General features: G+C 40.1%; 1 non-coding gene across 1 annotated transcript; it reads right to left on the reverse strand.

The window, feature by feature from the left end:
• Window positions 1-8,628: 8,628 nt before the first annotated feature.
• Window positions 8,629-8,819, reverse strand: LOC132018907 (U2 spliceosomal RNA). The gene has a single exon (XR_009404681.1). It is a non-coding gene; the product is annotated as a U2 spliceosomal RNA (small nuclear RNA).
• Window positions 8,820-19,187: the final 10,368 nt, after the last annotated feature.

Below are 19,187 nucleotides of genomic sequence, written 5' to 3' on the forward strand. Positions count from 1 at the left end.
TAATTTCTCTTTCTTCTATCTTTCTGTTTGTGTATAGAAATACAACTGATTTCTGTGCATTGATTTTATATCCTGACACTTTACTGAATTCCTGTATGGAGTCTTTTGGGTTTTCCACATAAAGTATCATATCTGCAAAGAGCGAGAGTTTGATTTCTTCTTTGCCATTTTGGATGCCTTTTATTTCTTTTTGTTGTCTGATTGTTGAAGCTATACTTTCAGTACTATGTTGAATAGGGGTGATAGTGGACATCCCTGCCATGTTCCTGACCTTAGGGGAAAAGCTCTCAGTTTTTCTCCATTGAGAATGATATTCACTGTGGGTTTTTCATAGACAGCTTTGATGATCTTGAGGTATGTGCCCTCTATCCCTACACTGTGAAGAGTTTTGATCAAGAAAGGTTGCTGTACTTTGTTAAATGCTTTTCAGCCTCTATTGAGAGAATCATATGGTTCTTGTTCTTTCTTTTATTACTGTATTGTATCACACTAATTTGATTTGCAGATGTTGAACCAACCTTGCTGCCCTGGGATAAATCCCACTTGGTCGTGGTGAATAATCCTTTTAATTTACTGTTGGATCCTATTGGCTAGTATTTTGGTGAGAATTTTTGCATTCGTGTTCATCAAGGACATTGGTCTGTAATTCTCCTTTTTGATGGGGTCTCTGTCTGGTTTGGGGATCAAGGTAATCCCTTGATGGGATGGCCTCATTAGATGAGTTTGGAGGTTTTTCTTCCACTTCTATTTTTTGGAACAGTTTCAGGAGAATAGGTAATAATTCTTCTTTAAAGAATTAATTTAAATGTTTTTAAATTATATAAATGGAATATATGTTTGGTAGAATTTTTGGTAGAATTCTTTAATTCTTTAATGTTTGGTAGAATTCCCCTGGGAAGCTGTCTGGCCCTGGGTTGTGTTTGTTGGGATATTTCTGATGACTGCTGCAATCTCCTTACTGGTTATGGGTCTGTTCAGGTTTTCTATTTCTTCCTGGTTCTGTTTTGGTAGTTTATACATCTCTAGGAATGCATCCATTTCTTCCAGATTGTCAGATTCGCTGGTGTATAGTTGCTCATAATATGTTCTTATAATTGTTTGTGTTTCTTTGCTGTTGGTTGTGATCTCTCCTCTTTCAACCATGATTTTATTAATTTGGGTCCTTTCTCTTTTCTTTTGGGTAAGTCTGGCCAGGGGTTCATCTATATATATGTATATATATATATATATTAAAATATATATATATTTTAATATTTAAACGTTATTTTATTTTTTCAGTGTTCCAAGATTCATTGTTAATGCTTCACACCCAGTGCTCCATGCAATATGTGCCCTCCTTAATACCCACCACCAGGCTCACCCAACCCCCCCACCTTCTCCCCACCAAAACCCTCGGTTTGTTTCTCAGAGTTCATAGTCTCTCATGGTTCGTCTCCCCCTTTGATTTTCCCCAACTCCCTTCTCTCCTCCCACTGTCTTCTGTGTTATTCCTTATGCTCCACAAGTAAGTGAAACCATATGATAATTGACTCTCTCTGCCTGACTTATTTCACTTAGCATAATCTCCACCAGTCCCATCCATGTTGATACAGAATTTGAGTATTCATCCTTTCTGATGGAGGCATAATATTCCATTGTATATAAGGACCATATCTTTTTTATCCATTCATCTGTTGAAGGGCATCTTGGTTCTTTCCACAGTTGGGCGACTGTGGCCATTGCTGCTATGAATATTGGGGTACAGATGGCTCTTCTTTTCACTCCATCTGTATCTTTGGGATAAATACCCAGTAGTGCAATTGCAGGGGCATAGGGTAGCTCTATTTTTAATTTCTAAAGAAACCTCCACACCATTTTCCAAAGTTGGCTGCACCAACTTGCATTCCCACCAACAATGTGAGAGGGTTCCCCTTTCTCCACAACCTCTCCAACACTTGTTGTTTACTGTCTTGTTCATTTTGGACATTCTGTGTGGTTTAAGGTGGTATCTCAATGTGGTTTTGATTTGAATTTCCCTGATTGCTAATGAGGTTTATCAATCGTATTAATTCTTTCAAAGAACCAGCTCCTAGTTTCGTTGATCTATTCTACTGTTCTTTTGATTTCTATTTCATTGATTTCTGCTCTGATCTTTATTATTTCTCTTCCCCAGCTGGGTTTAGGCTTTCTTTCCTGTTCTTTCTCCAGCTCCTTTAGGTATAGGGTTAGGTTGGGTACTTGAGAACTTTCTTGTTTCTTGAGAAAGGTTTGCATTGCTATATACTTTCCTCTCAGGACTGCCTTTGCTGTGTCCCAAAGATTTTGAACAGTTGTGTTTTCATTTTCATTTGTTTCCATGAATTTTTAAAATTCTTCTTTAATTTCCTGGTTGACCCATTTATTCTTTAGTAGGATGCTCTTTAGCCTCCATGTATTTGAGTTCTTCCCAACTTTCTTCTTGTGGTTGGGTTCTAGTTTCAAAGCATTGTGGTCTGAAAATCTGCAGGGAATGATTTCATTCTTTTGGTACCAGTTGAGACCTGATTTATGACCCAGGATGTGATCCATTCTGGAGAATGTACCATGTGCACTAGAGAAGAAAGTGTGTTCTGTTGCCTTGGGATGGAATGTTCTAAATATATCTGTGATGTCCATCTGGTCCAGTGTGTCATTTAAAGCCTTTATTTATTTGTTAATTTTTTGCTTGAATGTTCTGTCCATTTCAATGAGGAGGTTGCTAAAGTCCTCTATTATTATTGTATTATTGTCTATGTATTTCTTTGATTTTATTATTAATTGGTTTATATAATTGACTACTACCATGTTAGGGGCATAGACATTTAAAATTGTTAGATTTTCCTGTTGGACTAACCCTTTAAGTATGAGATAGTACCCGTCCTCATCTCTTATTATAGTCTTTGGCTTAAAATCTAATTTATCTGATATAAGGATTGCCACCACAGCTTTCTTTTGCTGTCCATTAGCATGGTAAATTGTTTTCCACCCCCTCATTTTAAATCTGGAGATGACTTTGGGTCTAAAATGAGTTTCTTGTAGACAGCACATAGGTGGGTCTTGTTTTTGTTTTTTTAATCCATTCTGATACCCTTTGTCTTTTGATTGGGCCATTTAGCCCATTTACATTAAGGGTAACTATTGAAAGATATGAATTTAGTGCCATTTTATTGCCTAGAAGGTGACCGTTACTGTATATTGTCTCTGTTCCTTTCTGGTCTGTCACTTTTAGGCTCTTTCTTTGCTTAGAAGACCGCTTTCAATATTTCCTATAGGGCTGGTTTGGTGTTTGCAAATTCTTTTAGTTTTTGTTTGACGTGGAAGCTCTTTATCTCTCCTTCTATTTTCAATGACAGCCTAGCTGGATATAGTATTCTTGGCTGTATATTTTTCTTATTTGGTGCTCTGAATATATCATGCCAGTTCTTTCTGACCTTCCAGTATCTGTGGATAGGTCTGCTGCCAATCTAATATTTCTGCCATTGTATGTTACAGATTCTTACCCTAAGCTGCTTTCAGGATTTTCTCTTTGTCCCTGAGACTTGTAAGCTTTACTATTAGATGATGGGGTGTGGACCTATTTTTATTGATTTAAAGGGGGATTTCTGTGCCTCCTGGACTTTGACGCTGTTTCCTTCACCAGATTAGGGAAATTCTCGCTATAATTTGCTCCAGTATACCTTCTGCCCCTCTCTTTCTCTTTCTGTTTCTTCTGTGATCCCAATAACTCTACTATTGTTTCATCTTATGGTATCACTTATCTCTCAAATTCTCCCCTCATGGTCCAGTAGTTTTTTGTCTCTCTTTTGCTCAGCTTCTTTATTCTCCATCATTTGGTCTTTTATATCACCAAGTCCCTCTTCTGTCTCATTTATCCTAGCAGTAAGAGCCTCCATTTTTAATTGCACCTCATTAATATCTTTTTTATTTCAACTTGGTTAGATTTTAGTTCTTTTATTTCTCCAGAATGGGATTCTACTTCTTCACAAAGGGATTCTCTATTATCTTCCAGGGTTTTTGGAGCCCAGCTAACACCTTGATAATCCTCATTCCAATGTCATATTGATTAGGTCTCTAGCCATTGGTGCTGCCTCTTGTTCTTTTTTTTTTTGAAGTGAGTTTTTCCACCTTGTCATTTTATTCAGATAAGAATAGATGAATGAGAGAACAAAATACTAAAAGGGTAGCAATGTCCCCAGAAAAATATACACTAATCAAATCAGAAGAGACCTGAAACTGGGGGGGAGGAGAAGGGATGGTGGGGAAAAAAAATATATATATATATAATATAATATAATATTATATATATATATTCATATATATATAATATATATATATGGATAAAACAGAGCCACACACTTGATTTTAGGTGTATTTTGGTCAGTTAGAAGAAACTGCCTCCCAAAATTTTAAAGGAAAAAAATATATATATTTAAACACAATGAAGAAATGAAATATGAGTGTAAAGATGAAAATTTTAAAAGATTCTAAAAAGGAATTGAAAAGTTGATTGAAAAAAGAAGGGAAAAAAGAGGAAAGAATATGATCAGGCTGGAGACTAGAACAAAGCCATGTGCTAGATTTAGGGTATATTTTGATCTGTTAAAAGAAACTGTATCCCAAAATTTCAAAGAAAGAAAAATCTATACATATACAAAAAATAAGGTTAAATACAATGAAGGGAGAGAGTATGACTATAACAATGAAAATTTAAAAAGATTTTTTAAAAACTACTGATAAGAAAAAATAGTTTAAAACATTAAAATAGGAAAAATGAAAATTTTTAAAAAATAGAATAAGAAAAAAATAAAATTAAAAAAAATTAACTTTGAGGGCGCCTGGGTGGCTCAGTGGGTTAAGCCGCTGCCTTCGGCTCAGGTCATGATCTCAGAGTCCTGGGATCGAGTCCCGCATCGGGCTCTCTGCTCAGCGGAGAGCCTGCTTCCCTCTCTCTCTCTGCCTGCCTCTCCATCTACTTGTGATTTCTCTCTGTCAAATAAATAAATAAAATCTTTAAAAAAAAAAAAAAATTAACTTTGAAAAACTAAAGAACCATGAGGAAAAAGCCTTAAAATTTATGGGTTGCATTGCCCTACCTCTTGAGTTCTGCAGTTCTCATGATCAGTGAACTTGGGCTTGGCTGGGTGTTCTTGCTGATCTTCTTGGGAGGGACCTGTTGCCCCTGTGATTCTCAAATATCTTTGCCAGAGGCAAAATTGCACCGCCCTTGCCAGCGGGCTAAGCAATCTGCTCAGGTTCGCATTCTGGAGCTTTTGTTCCCTGAACGCTTTCCGTAGAGCTCTGGAGGAGGGGAATGAAGATGGCGGCGCCCAGTCTCTGGCTGGAGGAGCCGAGAGCTTGGGGCCCCACTCCTCAGTGAACCCTCCCCTCTCCCTGGTCTCCGGCAGCTCTCCGAGCTCACCCAGCCTGTGAGCAAGTGTTTCTGTCTCCGGCGCTCGGTGCCCTTTGGAGTCTCCAAACCCAGCTGATTCCTGGCATGCGCTCCTCCCGGAGGAAGGTGAGTCTCCCTGGACGTGCCACGTGGGTCCCTGCTCCAAGAGCAGTGGCCCAACTGTGTCTTGGATCATGATTTAAGGAAACCCCAAGCTGAGAGCCCCCTTCTCAGCTCTGTCTCTGCTACAGCCTCCCCCACTCTGATGCCCTCAGGCACTCCTGGTTTTTCTGTGACCCCGCTGGTCCTGAGACCCCACTGTCCTGGCAAGGGCTCCACCCCCTGCTTAGCCTCTGGAGCCACGTCTCCCAGTAGAGCAGACTTCTAACAGTTCGGATTTTGTGCTCTGCTGCTTGCCAGGAGCCGACCCTCCCCCCACGGTCTATTTTCCTGTATGTCCCCTTGGACTCACTTCTCTGCTCGTCCTACCTTCCAGAAAATGGTTCCTTTTCTGTTCCCAGAATTGATGCCCTTCTTCTCTCCGATCTCCTGTTGAGTTTGTAGGTGTTCAGAAGGGTTTGATAACTATCTAGCTGAACTCCTGGGACCCCACGATATTTAGGTCTCTCCTACTCCCCTGCCTTCTTGCTTGAGTCTCCTCAGGGTAACTCCTGTAAGAGAGTTTTAGTGGTTCTGTAGGTCTACCAGGTTTTTCTTAACATGATGGGTTCTGGGTGATTAAGAAAGTTAGTATAATCTTAGTTTGGGGGATTTTTAAAAAAGATGTATTTATTTATTTTGGAAGAGAGAGAGAGAGAGAGAGAGTGTGAGCGCGCCTGGGATGGAAGGGGGAGGAGGAGCAGAGAGATAGAAACTCAAGCAGAGCATGGAGCCTGAGGAGGGACTTGATCCCACCACCCTGAGATCATGACCTGAGCCGAAATCAAGAGCAGGACACATAACTGACAGTGCCACCCAGGCACCCCTTTGGCAGATTTTTTTAAAAAAACTGTATGATAAGGGCTTCAGGACCTTGGCAAAGCAGAGAGGGACAACTTCTGGGCCCACGCTGCTAGGCACAGCTAGGAGAGTCTGGCTTGGCACTTGACACTCCTTTATTTCTCCTCAAAAACAAGCTCAAAAGGTACAAATGTCTTGGGTAGTCCCCTAATTCCCTTTGAGGTTAACCAGTATGGCTCTCTTCTCCATTAACCCAGGAAATTTGGACAAATTTGTTAAATATCTTTGTGTTGCTAGTTTGCTGTGAAGATTATGGTTCCAAGAATGATATCAACCAATGTGAAAAGCAAATCTCTTAATCATACAAAAACACATGCCCACCATGCTCTGAAGTAAATGGTTTATATACTTAACTAAGTTCTTTATATACTTTAATATATATATATATATATATATATATATATATATATATATATACTTTATATACTTAATTAAGTCCAGGTTCTTGGGCGAGGGGAAAATCAAGAGGCAGGGTCTATCCAAGTTGGGTTTACTCATTTTGACCACTTTCTCATTCAGAATAAATTGCTGTGTCTGAGTGGATTCTGTAGAAGTCTGCATCTATGAGAGTCCACTAGAAAGAACAGTTGAACTGATACCCACGTGTGCACACACATCTCCGGGTTACAAGGAACGAGCTCTTTCTAGAGAGTACTAATTAGATAAGAGTTTGTGTTCTGATAGAAATAGTTTGTGTTAGAATAGAACTCTATAACTCTGAAAGATGAATTGGGATCTTGCAGTTCCAGAAATGTATAATTTAACTGAATCAGTTCGGTGCTTCCTAGCCCTTGGGCAGACAAATCAAGCAGCCAGTGGATGCTACAAATTACAATTTAAAAGTGAAAAGTGAAAAGTTGTAATTATTTTTCATTTTCAGAGTCATTCTTACTCTTTTTTTTGGTTGTAATTGAATTCCATTATCTCGTTCTACTCCAATGATGTCAACACTAAAATCAACACTTAATTGGGCATTGTTGGGCATTTATTATGGTTAAGACATGTGAAATATACTATGTTTCTTCAGTTTTGCTTGTAGGTAATAGCCAGTATGTAGCAGCTAACATCCCCTTGACATTATTTTTAGTGAATCTCTGAATACATTTTAAAATCCTTCATAGAATAAAGTAGGAGTAACTAAAATGGTGGGAACAGCTTTCTTAAAATTAAACTTTTCACTGTTTTATAGATCAATTATCTTTCTCATAAATATTCCAGCGGAATGATTTGCAGTGGTACTCGCAACAGTTTAATCATCTTCATGATTTCATTTATGTCGAGTTACGTATACCTCGGACCTGTTTATAGAGAGGAGATGTCAGTTAATACCGACACGAATCCCAGCATGAACGCTATAAAAAGACTGTAGGAACATGCAAGCGCAGTGAAGAATGAGCCAAAGTATTCTCTAAGGGTGGCAGAATAAAAATAATGTGCACCACGGTGTGAAGAATTATGAATTTGCACAAAGAGAAGCATTGAGCTATTGAAATGCCTCAGTGGCCTTTGCAGTATGCTAGGATCCCTCCCTGCCCCAAAAACCTTAGTGGCGTAAAATTAAAAAATAGCAAAAAACAAAAAAGAAATCTGTTTATACTCACTGCCTGTGGGTCAGTAATTCAGAAAGGGCACAGTGATGACAGCACTTCTGTGCCCTGCGGTCAGCAGCCATGATTAGAATGGCCAAGCCAACTGGGAGGCCTGGTGGCCTCAACCACTGTAGCCTGGTGGGTTCCTTGCAGGATGGCCTCCAGCATGGTGGTCTCAAGGCTGGTGAGCTTCTTACACAAGAGCCCAGCACGGCAGTGAACAAGGTAGGGACCACAGGACTTTTCTTGGGCTAGGCTTGAAGCTTCTACCACATCCTGTGGATTCCCCGTGAGTCAGGAAGTCCCACCCAGACTCAGTGGCAGGGAACTTGGGGGAGGAATCAAAACTAGTTGGTTCCATCTTTTTTTTTTTTTTTTAAAGATTTTATTTATTTATTTGACAGAGAGAAATCACAAGTAGATGGAGAGGCAGGCAGAGACAGAGAGAGGGAAGCAGGCTCCTGACTGAGTAGAGAGCCCAATGTGGGACTCGATCCCAGGACCCTGAGATCATGACCTGAGCCGAAGGCAGCGACTTAACCCACTGAGCCACCCAGACGCCCCAGTTGGTTCCATATTTAAAACTGCCCCATTAACAAATTTTATTTTCGGTGTGAATTCGTTTTTGTTTTGTTTTGGTGCACCGTTCCTGGAAGTACTGCAATACCACGTCGATGCATGGAGTGGACGGAGCAAGCTCCTATTCCATCTCCCTGCTCCAAAAATCCATTTAATATATTGTCCTCGGATAGAGGACGTATCAGATATTAAACTGATAAGAACAGATACTACACTTGATCTTAGCCAAAAGGCCGAGAAGTGATGTGAATTCATTTATTTTTAATGCTTTTTTCATCCCAGTATCCAGTGTGTAAAATTCATCATCGTCGCACTAAGTTCTCTTCCTATAGCTATATTTGCTTATTTTTTGAAATGGAGGCATTGGTGTGTTGTAAGTGGTACCTTATACCCCCAGGGATATGAGAAAGGTGTAAGAGTTTTCTTCTGACATATCACTGATTTAGTTTTGGTAATAAAATAAAAATGTTGTTGTTGGGTATCTGGGTGGCTCAGTTGGTTAAGTGACTCAATTTGGCTCAAGTCACAATGCTGGGGTCCTGGGATCGAGTCCCACATTGGGCTCCTTCTGCTCTGCAGAGAGCCTGCTTCTCCCTCTCCCTCTACCTTGCCACTTCCTCTGCTTGTGTGCTCTCTCTCTCTCTATCAAACAAATAAATAAAATCTTTTAAAAACTGTAGATGTCAATAGAACATGTTAAATAATTATCACGTGTAATTTATCACCCAGCTTTTGAGGAGACCACTTTTCCTGAACTTGGTAATCAGTCTGCCTCATGTTAGGATATAGGGATATAGGACAGAGGAAAAAGAGCTAGATCTAAAGAGCAGAATGGTAGAGGGCAGGAACCCACGTCCAGAGGAAGCCAGCAGGCTGTCCAGTGAAAAGGACCCAGGACTGGGAGGCTAGAAGCTGCAACTGTTCAGTCCGTGCTCTCTGAGCCACCAGGATGGGCTTGGGCAAGCTGCTCGACTTCATGGTCTTGTTTCCTCATCTGTAAAGAGTTTGGCCAGGATGCCGTCCTTCCCGTTATAATAACACTGTGACTGTAGTTCAAGACCCTCCTTACTGTGCTCTTCACAGAGCAGCTCTGAAAATACCTATGAAAAGAAGATAGGAAAATAATTGAATGAACAAATCCTTTGGTAACCAACTTTATTTTGCATGCACTTTGCATGTTTCGGTGCATTTTTACATGTAACAAAAATGCCAAAACTAAGAAAAGAAAGATCTAAGAGCTCGAAGGGAAGGTATTTCAGTGCAGATGGGTTACAATTAAGATTTTGAGTCCGGAGAGAGCTTCCGGGTCAACTTAAGAGACATTTGGTAATGATGTGTGTTTAGGGCAATGACAATTGCCTGTGTCCCTCCCCTCTCCTTTCTCTTTTTCATTTAGTCAAAGAAAAGACTCTTTTATTTTGACATGTAGCTTGAACTACAGCCGTCCTCACATTGCCTTGGATAAGCATGCACATGGGTTGCTGCAAGGGGACATCTGTGCCGGCCGAACTGAGATGAGGAACGGTGTCATGTTTGTCTAGGGTGACAGGGGTCTTGCCTAACCATGAGCTCTATCAATAATTCATGGCCCTGTGGAGAAAGAACCCTATGAATAAGAAATGTTGCTGTTGGTAGAAGACAGAGCCAGTGATGCCCTCGTTCCAGGGAAACAGAATATGCTCAGACTGACACAGCACTCTCCGAACTTTCCAGTTACATCACCAGGTAGCTTAGATCAGAAGCAATTTTAGAAGATGCATTCAATATTCAGCTCTCCTTTCTGCCAGCCTAATTTGTTAGGGTCAAAGTCTGGTCAGAAACACCCTTGACCAATTTGTCAATTATACCTCCTTAAGAAGGGAGGGAGGGAGGAAGATATCAGACCAGAGTTTTGCTTGTTTGTTGTTAAGACCGGGCAAGGACCCTGAGTTATTTTGGAGCTTTAGGCTTTATGTTAGGTTATTAAGTATGAAAACATTATCTGGGTGGGTTTACATACAAAATGGAAGACTGAGAATCAATAGAATTCCGAAATCTATTTTTTATTCCATTTAAAGCTCATAATCTTCTAGGTCTGTCTAGTTCTTTTTTTTTTTTTTTTTTTTTGGTGAGATTTAATTATTAATCCTTCCTTACTTTTGGGTTCTAATTTAAGAGTGCATTAACAGATTGCTCACTAGGGGATTTGCCAAAATCACACCAGGACAAGATCATTAGCCTCTGATGGTTAGGATCATGGACTTGGAGGCAGACTGATGAGGGGCTGAGACCAGTCTCTCCACATTCTGCCAACTGAATGACCTTAAGCAAGTTATAGCCTGCTAAGTGTCTATCTTCTCCTCTGTAAGTGGAGATGATGCTTCATCAAGTACAATAATGTAAAGCATAAAGCAAGGCAAGGAGTAAGCACTCAATAAAGGTTAGATATTTTAGTTGTTTTTCTTAATTATCCATCTGACAAATACTTGTTGAGTGTTTAATAGGTGTTAGGCATTGTTTTAGGCATTGGGGACATAGGACTCAGATTTGGTGCTCATGAAGCTTACATTCTGGGAGCAAGGGGGACCACAAGTAAAGAGTTTAATGACTATACTTTTCTAGGAGATAAAAAAGTAATAACAAAGTATAAAGGGAAAAGGGAGATTGAGAATGATATAGGTGGAAAGCAGGTAGTAGCATTTTATCAGTTTCTCTGATAAGATTATATTTAAACAGGGAATAAGAGAATATAAGGGAGCAAGCCATGTAGACATTTGAGGGAAGGTCATTTGTGCACAGAAAAGTACATGTGCAAAGGCGCTGAGGCAAGTGTGTGCTTGGTGTGTTCAAGGAAGAACAGCTAGAGTGGGGACAGGAGATGAGGTCAAGGAGGTGGCAGGAAGCAGAATGTATCGACCATAATGACTTCAGATATTACTGCAATGAGCTAGGGAGCCACTGACAGGTTCTGAGCACAAGAGAGTCAAGATAAAACAGTTTCAAAAGGATTGCTCTTCTACAGAAAGAAGGATACAGGATATACATAGGGAGGCAACAAGGGAATCCCATTCATACAAGAGATGATGGTAATTCATGCTAGAATGGCTATAATAATGGGCAGGAAGAAGTCCTATTCTGTATATATTTTAATTAAAGTGCCAACACTTTAATTCTGTAGAAGAGCAATCCTTTTGAAACTGTCTTATCTTGACTCTCTTGTGCCAACAGAATTTACAGATAAAGTGTGGATCTGGAAAACAGAAAGTAGTCAGAGAGGACTCCAAGGTTTTGGCCTGAGTAGCAGGTAGAATGGGGTTGTTACTATCAAGACGTCAGTCAGAGGCAGTGACAAATTTGGCAGTATGAGGTGAGGGCAAGCGAAAAGCCAGGGATTTTGGTTTAGATATATGAAGTCTGAATTATCTCCTATACATCCAAAAGATGTCAAGTAAGCACTTTGATCCACCAGTCTGGAGTTTAGCAGAGATGTTGAGAGCAAACTGTCACAGGTGCAACCATGAGAGCCGTTCACCAATATCCCGAGGCCCATTGCGGGACTGTACTTTCTGTCTCCTTACCCTTTGGCAGAGCCACGTGACTCGAAATGGCCAATGACTCGGGAACAGTAATGATTACGTCACTTCAGGCAGAAGCGTTAAGCCTTATGAGTGTGAGTCACAATGGCCTCTTTCCCCGCCTAGGGGGTTGTGCACACGTGTGTCAGCCTGGGTCCCTGAGTGACAGACGCCTCTGCTGACTCAGGATGGAAATTGACAATGAAAGAGAAATCTTTGTTGTTTTAGCCCACTGAGACTTGAGGGTAGTTTGCAGAAAGACCTAACTTCTTCTGAGAATTGTGCACGAAGCTAAAAATGTTTTTAAACCATGGAACTGGAGAAGATCACCCACGGCATGAGTGTTGATGGTAATGAGAGAAGGGCTGAGGCCTGAGCCCTGCAGAGTCCTGACACTGAGAGGTGAGGAAGGAAAGGGTGTTCCAGGGAAGGAGACTGAGGAGGAGAAGCTGCCAGGGGGAAGTAAGAGATCCCAGGAAGAAAATGCCTCAAGAGGGAGGACCTGTCAGGTGCTACTGATCCGTTAAGAGCGTTGAGATTTAGGAAATTAACAATGGGTTCGGCAGCATGGTGGCTACCAGGAAGGACCCCAACAGGAGAAATTCTGTGAAGCCATGAGAGCACGTGACAGCTTGTCCTGGGTTCAGGAATGGATGTGACAAAAGGAACAAAGATGGATAGACAAGACAGGCCAGGGAAATGTTTCCGTGAAGAGAAGCAAAGAATGGAGGAGTTCAAAGAGGGTGTTTAAAAACAGAAGATTGTAGCAAGAAAGAATTGCCTGGTAGACAGGAAAACACGAGCAGCGCAGGACAGTGAACAGCAGTGGGAGTGATGTCGTAGAGATCAGGCCCTCCGCTAGAGACAGGAATATGGGCAGTTGTCCGAGGCAGGAAGAGAGAAGTGAAACTCTAAGGACACAGATGCAGATAGGCTGTAGATGTGGTGGTGAATGAGGTAAAAGTTCTGTTTTGATTGGTTCCTTTTTTTTTTCTTCAGTGAAATAAGAAGTGAGGTCATTAGCTAAGAGTGAGGATGATGAAGGTGAGGATGGTCTCCAAAATTCTAAGTGTGCTGGCTGCTCCTTGCCCCTCTGACCTCATCTCCTACCACTCTCCCCTTACTTTTTCCACTTTTTCTTTTTTAAAGATTTTATTTATTTATTTGACAGACAGAGATCACAAGTAGGCAGAGAGGCAGGCAGAGAGAGAGGAAGAAGCAGGTTTCCTGCTAAGCAGAGAGCCCAATGTAGGGCTCGATCCCAGGACCCTGGGATCATGACCTGAGCTGAAGGCAGAGGCTTTAACCCACTGAGCCACCCAGGTGCCCCTTCACTGCTTTTTTTTTAAAGCTGCACTTTCTTCCTTTCTCTTCCTTGATTAGAACCATCACACTGCAGTCTCAGGACCTTTGCACGTGTAATTCCTTATGCCTAGAAGGATCTTCCTTTGCATGTCCACATGGGTAATTCCTTTATATCCTCTTGTTCTTTGTTTAAATGTCATTTTATCAGAGAAACTTCCAGACTAGCTAGTCAAAAACAGCCCCTCCTCCTGCCCACCTCTGTCATTCATTTTCTGTCCCTTTTCCTACTTCATTCTTTGTCATTATCTCTTATCACCTATCTGAAAAATATATTTGCTTCTTTATTCATTTTTGGCCTTCCATGTCCCCAGAATTTAAGCTCCATGAGTACCCAAACTTTATGTATTAAGAAGGGAGGAGAAGGTCTACAATAAAAAGTTAGGAGAGTGGGATTGTTGAAAAAAACAGAATAGAACTACTAGGCAGGACGTCAAGACCTGTGTCATGAATTTAAAGCACTGTATCTCTTCTTAAGTATGCTAATATTTACAATTATCTTTTCTACCTGGAAAAAAAATTCAGTTTCATGAGCAAAGAAGAGAGGTAAGAAGAAAAAAATGTCATGAGAGCTCTAATGAATCGCTTTGATTGTCATCCCAATAGAGTTGCTGAAGGTGTTCTGAGAACCCCAAAGCCTGGTATCTTAGCTAACTTCTTTGCTCCCAGATACATTTCCACATCATCCACTTCCTATTAGATGGTAGTGGGTTTTTTTTAGGAAATTCAAAGGAGCAGTCTGAACCGAGGAACAGCCTTTTCCTGTCTCACTTCTAAAGGCTGGATAGCAAGAGAGGCTCCTTCATTTACAGCTCTTTGGGTCTCTCTGTATGAAGTTGAGTGTTGGATTTACCCCTTTTAGGAATGAGCCACCCTGAAGACAGGGACAGGTCTTGTTTATAGTATGGCTAATTTATGTATACGGTTAGTTTTGCCATCGTGGCAACTGACTTCATGCACATCATGGCAACTAAAAGCCCCTTTTTAAAAAAAGAGGACTATGGCAGGAATTGTTTCCTTATCGCTTGCTGAAGGAGAAATGCATTGTCCCCTGCGACAGAAGTGAGCTCTCATAGAATGTGCTCTCCTTCCTGGTATCTATCTTGAGACTTCTCACCCATGAAGGATACGGTTTTGGTGCTCCTGGCCCCTAATACATTAGTAAGTTATGGCCTGGCATTTCTTGGTTTGGAAGACTCAGCCCCCTGTCATTGATCAGCCACAACTGTGAGTGACTCAGGGACTGAATCTCACAAAGTTTGAATCCCACTCAAACTACAAGGCCATCGTGGTTGCCTAACGCCAGAATAACCTGGCCAAAACCATCTGGGATATTCAGTGACGAGGGAAGACATGTAGCAACGCCCACACTATTCTGAAACTTGCATGAATGTGACACACATCGCTTCTCCTACTCCAGTGGCAAAGGTGTCTCATGACCAAGTGTGCCTTCAGTGAGTTGGGAACATGGAATTTTCTCCCAGGAAGAGTAGGCAGATATTATTGGTAAACTGTGATGGGGGCTACCAGAGAACCAGCCCCCCCACCCCCCGCCCCAGGGCTTCCCAGACAAGCTCATCATTGCTTCACCTGTTTGACCTCTAGGACCTCTGTCTTATTACTGAGGGTATCATAACTGCTTGTGTGACTACATCTCCAACTACAAGGAGTCCTTGTGAGATTTAGGACCATTTTTTATTGTCTTGTCCCTTCCACGGTACCTGGGACGCAGGTAGACACGCTGTTGATTAAATGATCTTGGATGAATTGAACAGAACTGGACGGATTGGATCAGAATGATATAAATCAAGAGTATTTGAGTCCATGTGTTGAGATGTGGTATAAATAAATAAGCCTGGATAGAACATGGCATCAGGTAAAATTCGTCTAGGTACGAATTTGAATACAGAGGTCCATTTGCTCAGGGATGATGCTTTGTGGATGAGAAGACGAAAGCCAAAGCAGGAGAGAGGGCTGTGGTCCCACATCACACAAACAGCCAGTGAGGAATTCAGGGCTCCATTCTCCTGGTTTAGCTCTGTTCCTGTCATCACCAGAAGCACCCTTTGAAAACACACAGCCACCACCACAATCACCACCATGGTATTTACTTACAAATTACAATAATTACAAATTACAAATTATTCAAAGCTAAATTTAAAATAATAAAAAAAGATACGCAAAATCCATTCTCCCCATATCTTACCTCTACCCCACTTCTGGACAAATAACTGTGTTGACACATGTTCATGTATCTTCTAGAAATTTGCCACCCATGCATAAGCATATAATGTGATTCTTTTTCACTCAAATCATACAACACATGCGCCATTTGCTTTTTTAGCTTAATGCTATATCCTGGACACCTTTAGTATCAGTCTGTGTGAAGCTGTGCTGTTGTTCAGTGGCTACTTGGGGTTCCATTATGGATACTATAATTTATATCAGTAGCCAGCTTTGATAAACATTTAAACATTTCCTATCTTTTAATATGACAGATGATGAAATATCACTATTTGCTCAGGACTCCCTAAGGTACATCTCAAGCCGTGACCTCTCCCCCAGATTGTTCTACTCTCGGTCTACTTGGCGTCTTCATTTTTAATATCTAGTACGTTATCAAAACCATGGTAGTCAGAGAGTTCTTGCCTGCGCTCATCAAACTTTTCCTTTCCCAATCTACCTCTTCTCAATGACATCTCCATCTACCCAGTCTTATAGACTGAAATAGTAGCAGCCCTTCCCATGTCCTATCTTCTCCTCAGATTTCAAATTCGATTTCTCATTGGCTCCAGCTCCAGAATGAATCATGAATTCAGCCACTTTCTCAGATCTCCATTACTGTCGCTGCAGGCTCAGCTCTTCTCCTGCTTCATTTGTTTTATTGAAAGAGCCTCCCCATTACTTTCCCTGCTTCCACCCTGCAAAGTAGCTGGAGTGATCTGGTGGTGTTTTTATTTTCAAATAACTATATATGTGTCAAATAAATATATATATTTATTATCAAATAACTATACACATACACACATACACACACACATAAATACATACACAAATACACAAATACCCGTATATGTATATACACACACTAATGGTCAAACTATACTTGTTTTATAGATTATATATTTATTCATATATTGTTAAATTTATATTATTTCAATATATATTTTTGTTGGATATTTATGTATGTACTATATCTCATTATATATAGATTTATCATTCCAGGGGGCCTGGAAGACTTAGTTGGTAAAGCATCTGACTTTTGATCTCAGCTTGGGTCTTGATCTCAGTGAGTTCACGGGGAGTTCAAGTCCTGTGCTGAGGAAAATATGTGTGTGTGTATTTATTTCTATATATTATAAATATTTATATTTTATAAATTATTCTTAACACCAAATTTATACGTTGTAAAGGTAATAAAACAAACACCAGATGCACCCATCACCCAGCTTAGGACAGAGAATATTACCAATAAATACTTTTGAAGAATACAGAGGTATGCCTTTCCTCAGTCATATATCCTTCTCTCCTCCAAAGGCAGCATTCTCTTGAATTTTGTGTTCCTAATTTGTCTTGCTTTTTACTGTTTTTGCCACCTCTGTAATTTGTTGTACATAGTCAAGTAGCTAATGGTCATCAAGATTTCTGATTCCCCTCTCCTGCTAGACACCCGAAAGTTTGATATGACGCATAATCATCCCAACTGATTTGGCCGGTGAAATGTGAGCAGAATGACACAGCTGGAAATGTATTTATTTTACACCCATCCTGAAATATAGTTTCGCAATGCATATTAATCTGGGTTTTGCAACTGTGCTCTAAAAACACTTAAGATATGTTTCTATTGTCTTCTGGCTCCTAATCTCTCTGTGATGGAGTCACTGGTAAATCTCACTTGTCATTCTTATGTGGTAATCCACCTCTTCTCTTTGGCTTTCTGCAATTTTACTCTGATATAGTGAAGAATGCATTTCTTTTTAATTTATCCTACTTGGAATACTTGGGGTATCCTGAGTCCAAGGGTTGATATCTTTTAATAATTCTGTTGTCAGTTCTCAGCATTTGTTTCAAATCATTTCCTCCTCTGCCTTTTGCCTCTGCCTTTTTACAAAATGCTAATTTGGTGTGTGTTGGACCTTCCCTCTCTATATTCCTCGACTTTGAACGTATTTATATATTATCTGTCTAGCTGAGGTGTAGCTATCTTCTTTTTAGCTCATACTCTCTTCAGGTCCTCCCAGTCTGTGTATCACTCCATCCACTGACTTTTAACCTTCTGTTATTTTTCCTTTTGTGTCTAGATATCCTTTGATCTAACCTACTTGATAAAATCTTATAGTTTCTTGCTCTTGGCTCATAAGCGTAAGCCTCTAAGCATCTCATATTTCTTTAAACATAGTAAACATTAAACATATTCTATGTCCTCATTCAAATGCTCTGTTTCTGAGATGTGTTTTCTTCTGCTGCTTCTCATTCATGGCCTCTTGTTTCCTTGTGTTCTGAGATACTTGGGTTTATGAGCTCATCATCTTTAAAACTTTATCTAAGAGAATCCTTTGAGTCCTGGATAGAACTAGGATTCTTCTTGCCTTTGTTTCTCCCAGTTGTATTATGGGCACTGACAACCGAGGACCATTTAAATTAAACTCTTCCTTTGGGATACTGTGAATTATTTTTTATTTTCCACCTACCATCAAAGTCAAGATGGGCACATTTTCACACTTTCTTTTCTTCTTCAATCATTTTATTATGAACTCTTTTATTACACTCTATTTGTTTTATTTACAAATCTTCCCACGCATCCACTCCCTTATCTGTCCACCACCCCAGAGTGTTTTTGATGTGTTTGAAAGTACATACCACACTTTGTCATACATGTATATTATTAATTGAGTCAATATTTGTTTATTGGAGAATAACATTTAAATTACATGACATGCACAGATTTAAAATTTTCTGTTCTATGGCTTTCAGTTTTATGAAGATACAGAACATTAATGTAACACCAGAAAGTCTTCTCCTATTCTTCCCAATGAGTCCATGTTCCCTATCTCTAACCCTAGAAGCATGAATTGTTCTTATTTTTGCCTTCTGAGATTAGTTTAGTACATTCTAGAATTTCATATAAATAGAATCCTACATTTTGTGCTCTTTTGCGTGAGGCTTCTTTCACTTAGCATAATGTTTCTGAAATGTATTCATGATGTTAAGTGTATCAGTAGTTGGTTCTTTCTTTATTGCTAGCTAGTATTCTATTGTATACATACACCACAACTTGTTTATGCATTCTTGTGTTGGTGAACACTTGAGTTGTTTCCAATTTGGGGCTATTATAAATAAAGTTTCTATAAATATTCCCATACAAGTCAATTTTGGGGCATATGTTTTCATTCTTTTGGGTAAAGACCTCAGGAATAGAATTTCTGGGTCGTAGCATAGGATTATGTTTCATTTTATAGGAAACTTCCAGACCATCTTACAAAGTGTTGATACTGTTTTATATTCCCATTGACATTTCTGTGGGAGTGTCTGCTTTCTCCTTCTGCACCATGGTTTCTTTTCTTCTTCACTCTTTAAGATCTGTTCTTTTGGGAACTGAGCTTTATACTGGGGTGGAGGGTAGTTTTATTACCCTCCCAGCTTGAGTGGGCCCTAGACTTCATCTCTTTCTGCATGCCTTGAACATCAAATAAAACA

The sequence above is a fragment of the Mustela nigripes genome, chromosome 5, assembly GCF_022355385.1.
Source record: "Mustela nigripes isolate SB6536 chromosome 5, MUSNIG.SB6536, whole genome shotgun sequence".
Classification (NCBI taxonomy): Eukaryota; Metazoa; Chordata; class Mammalia; order Carnivora; family Mustelidae; genus Mustela; species Mustela nigripes.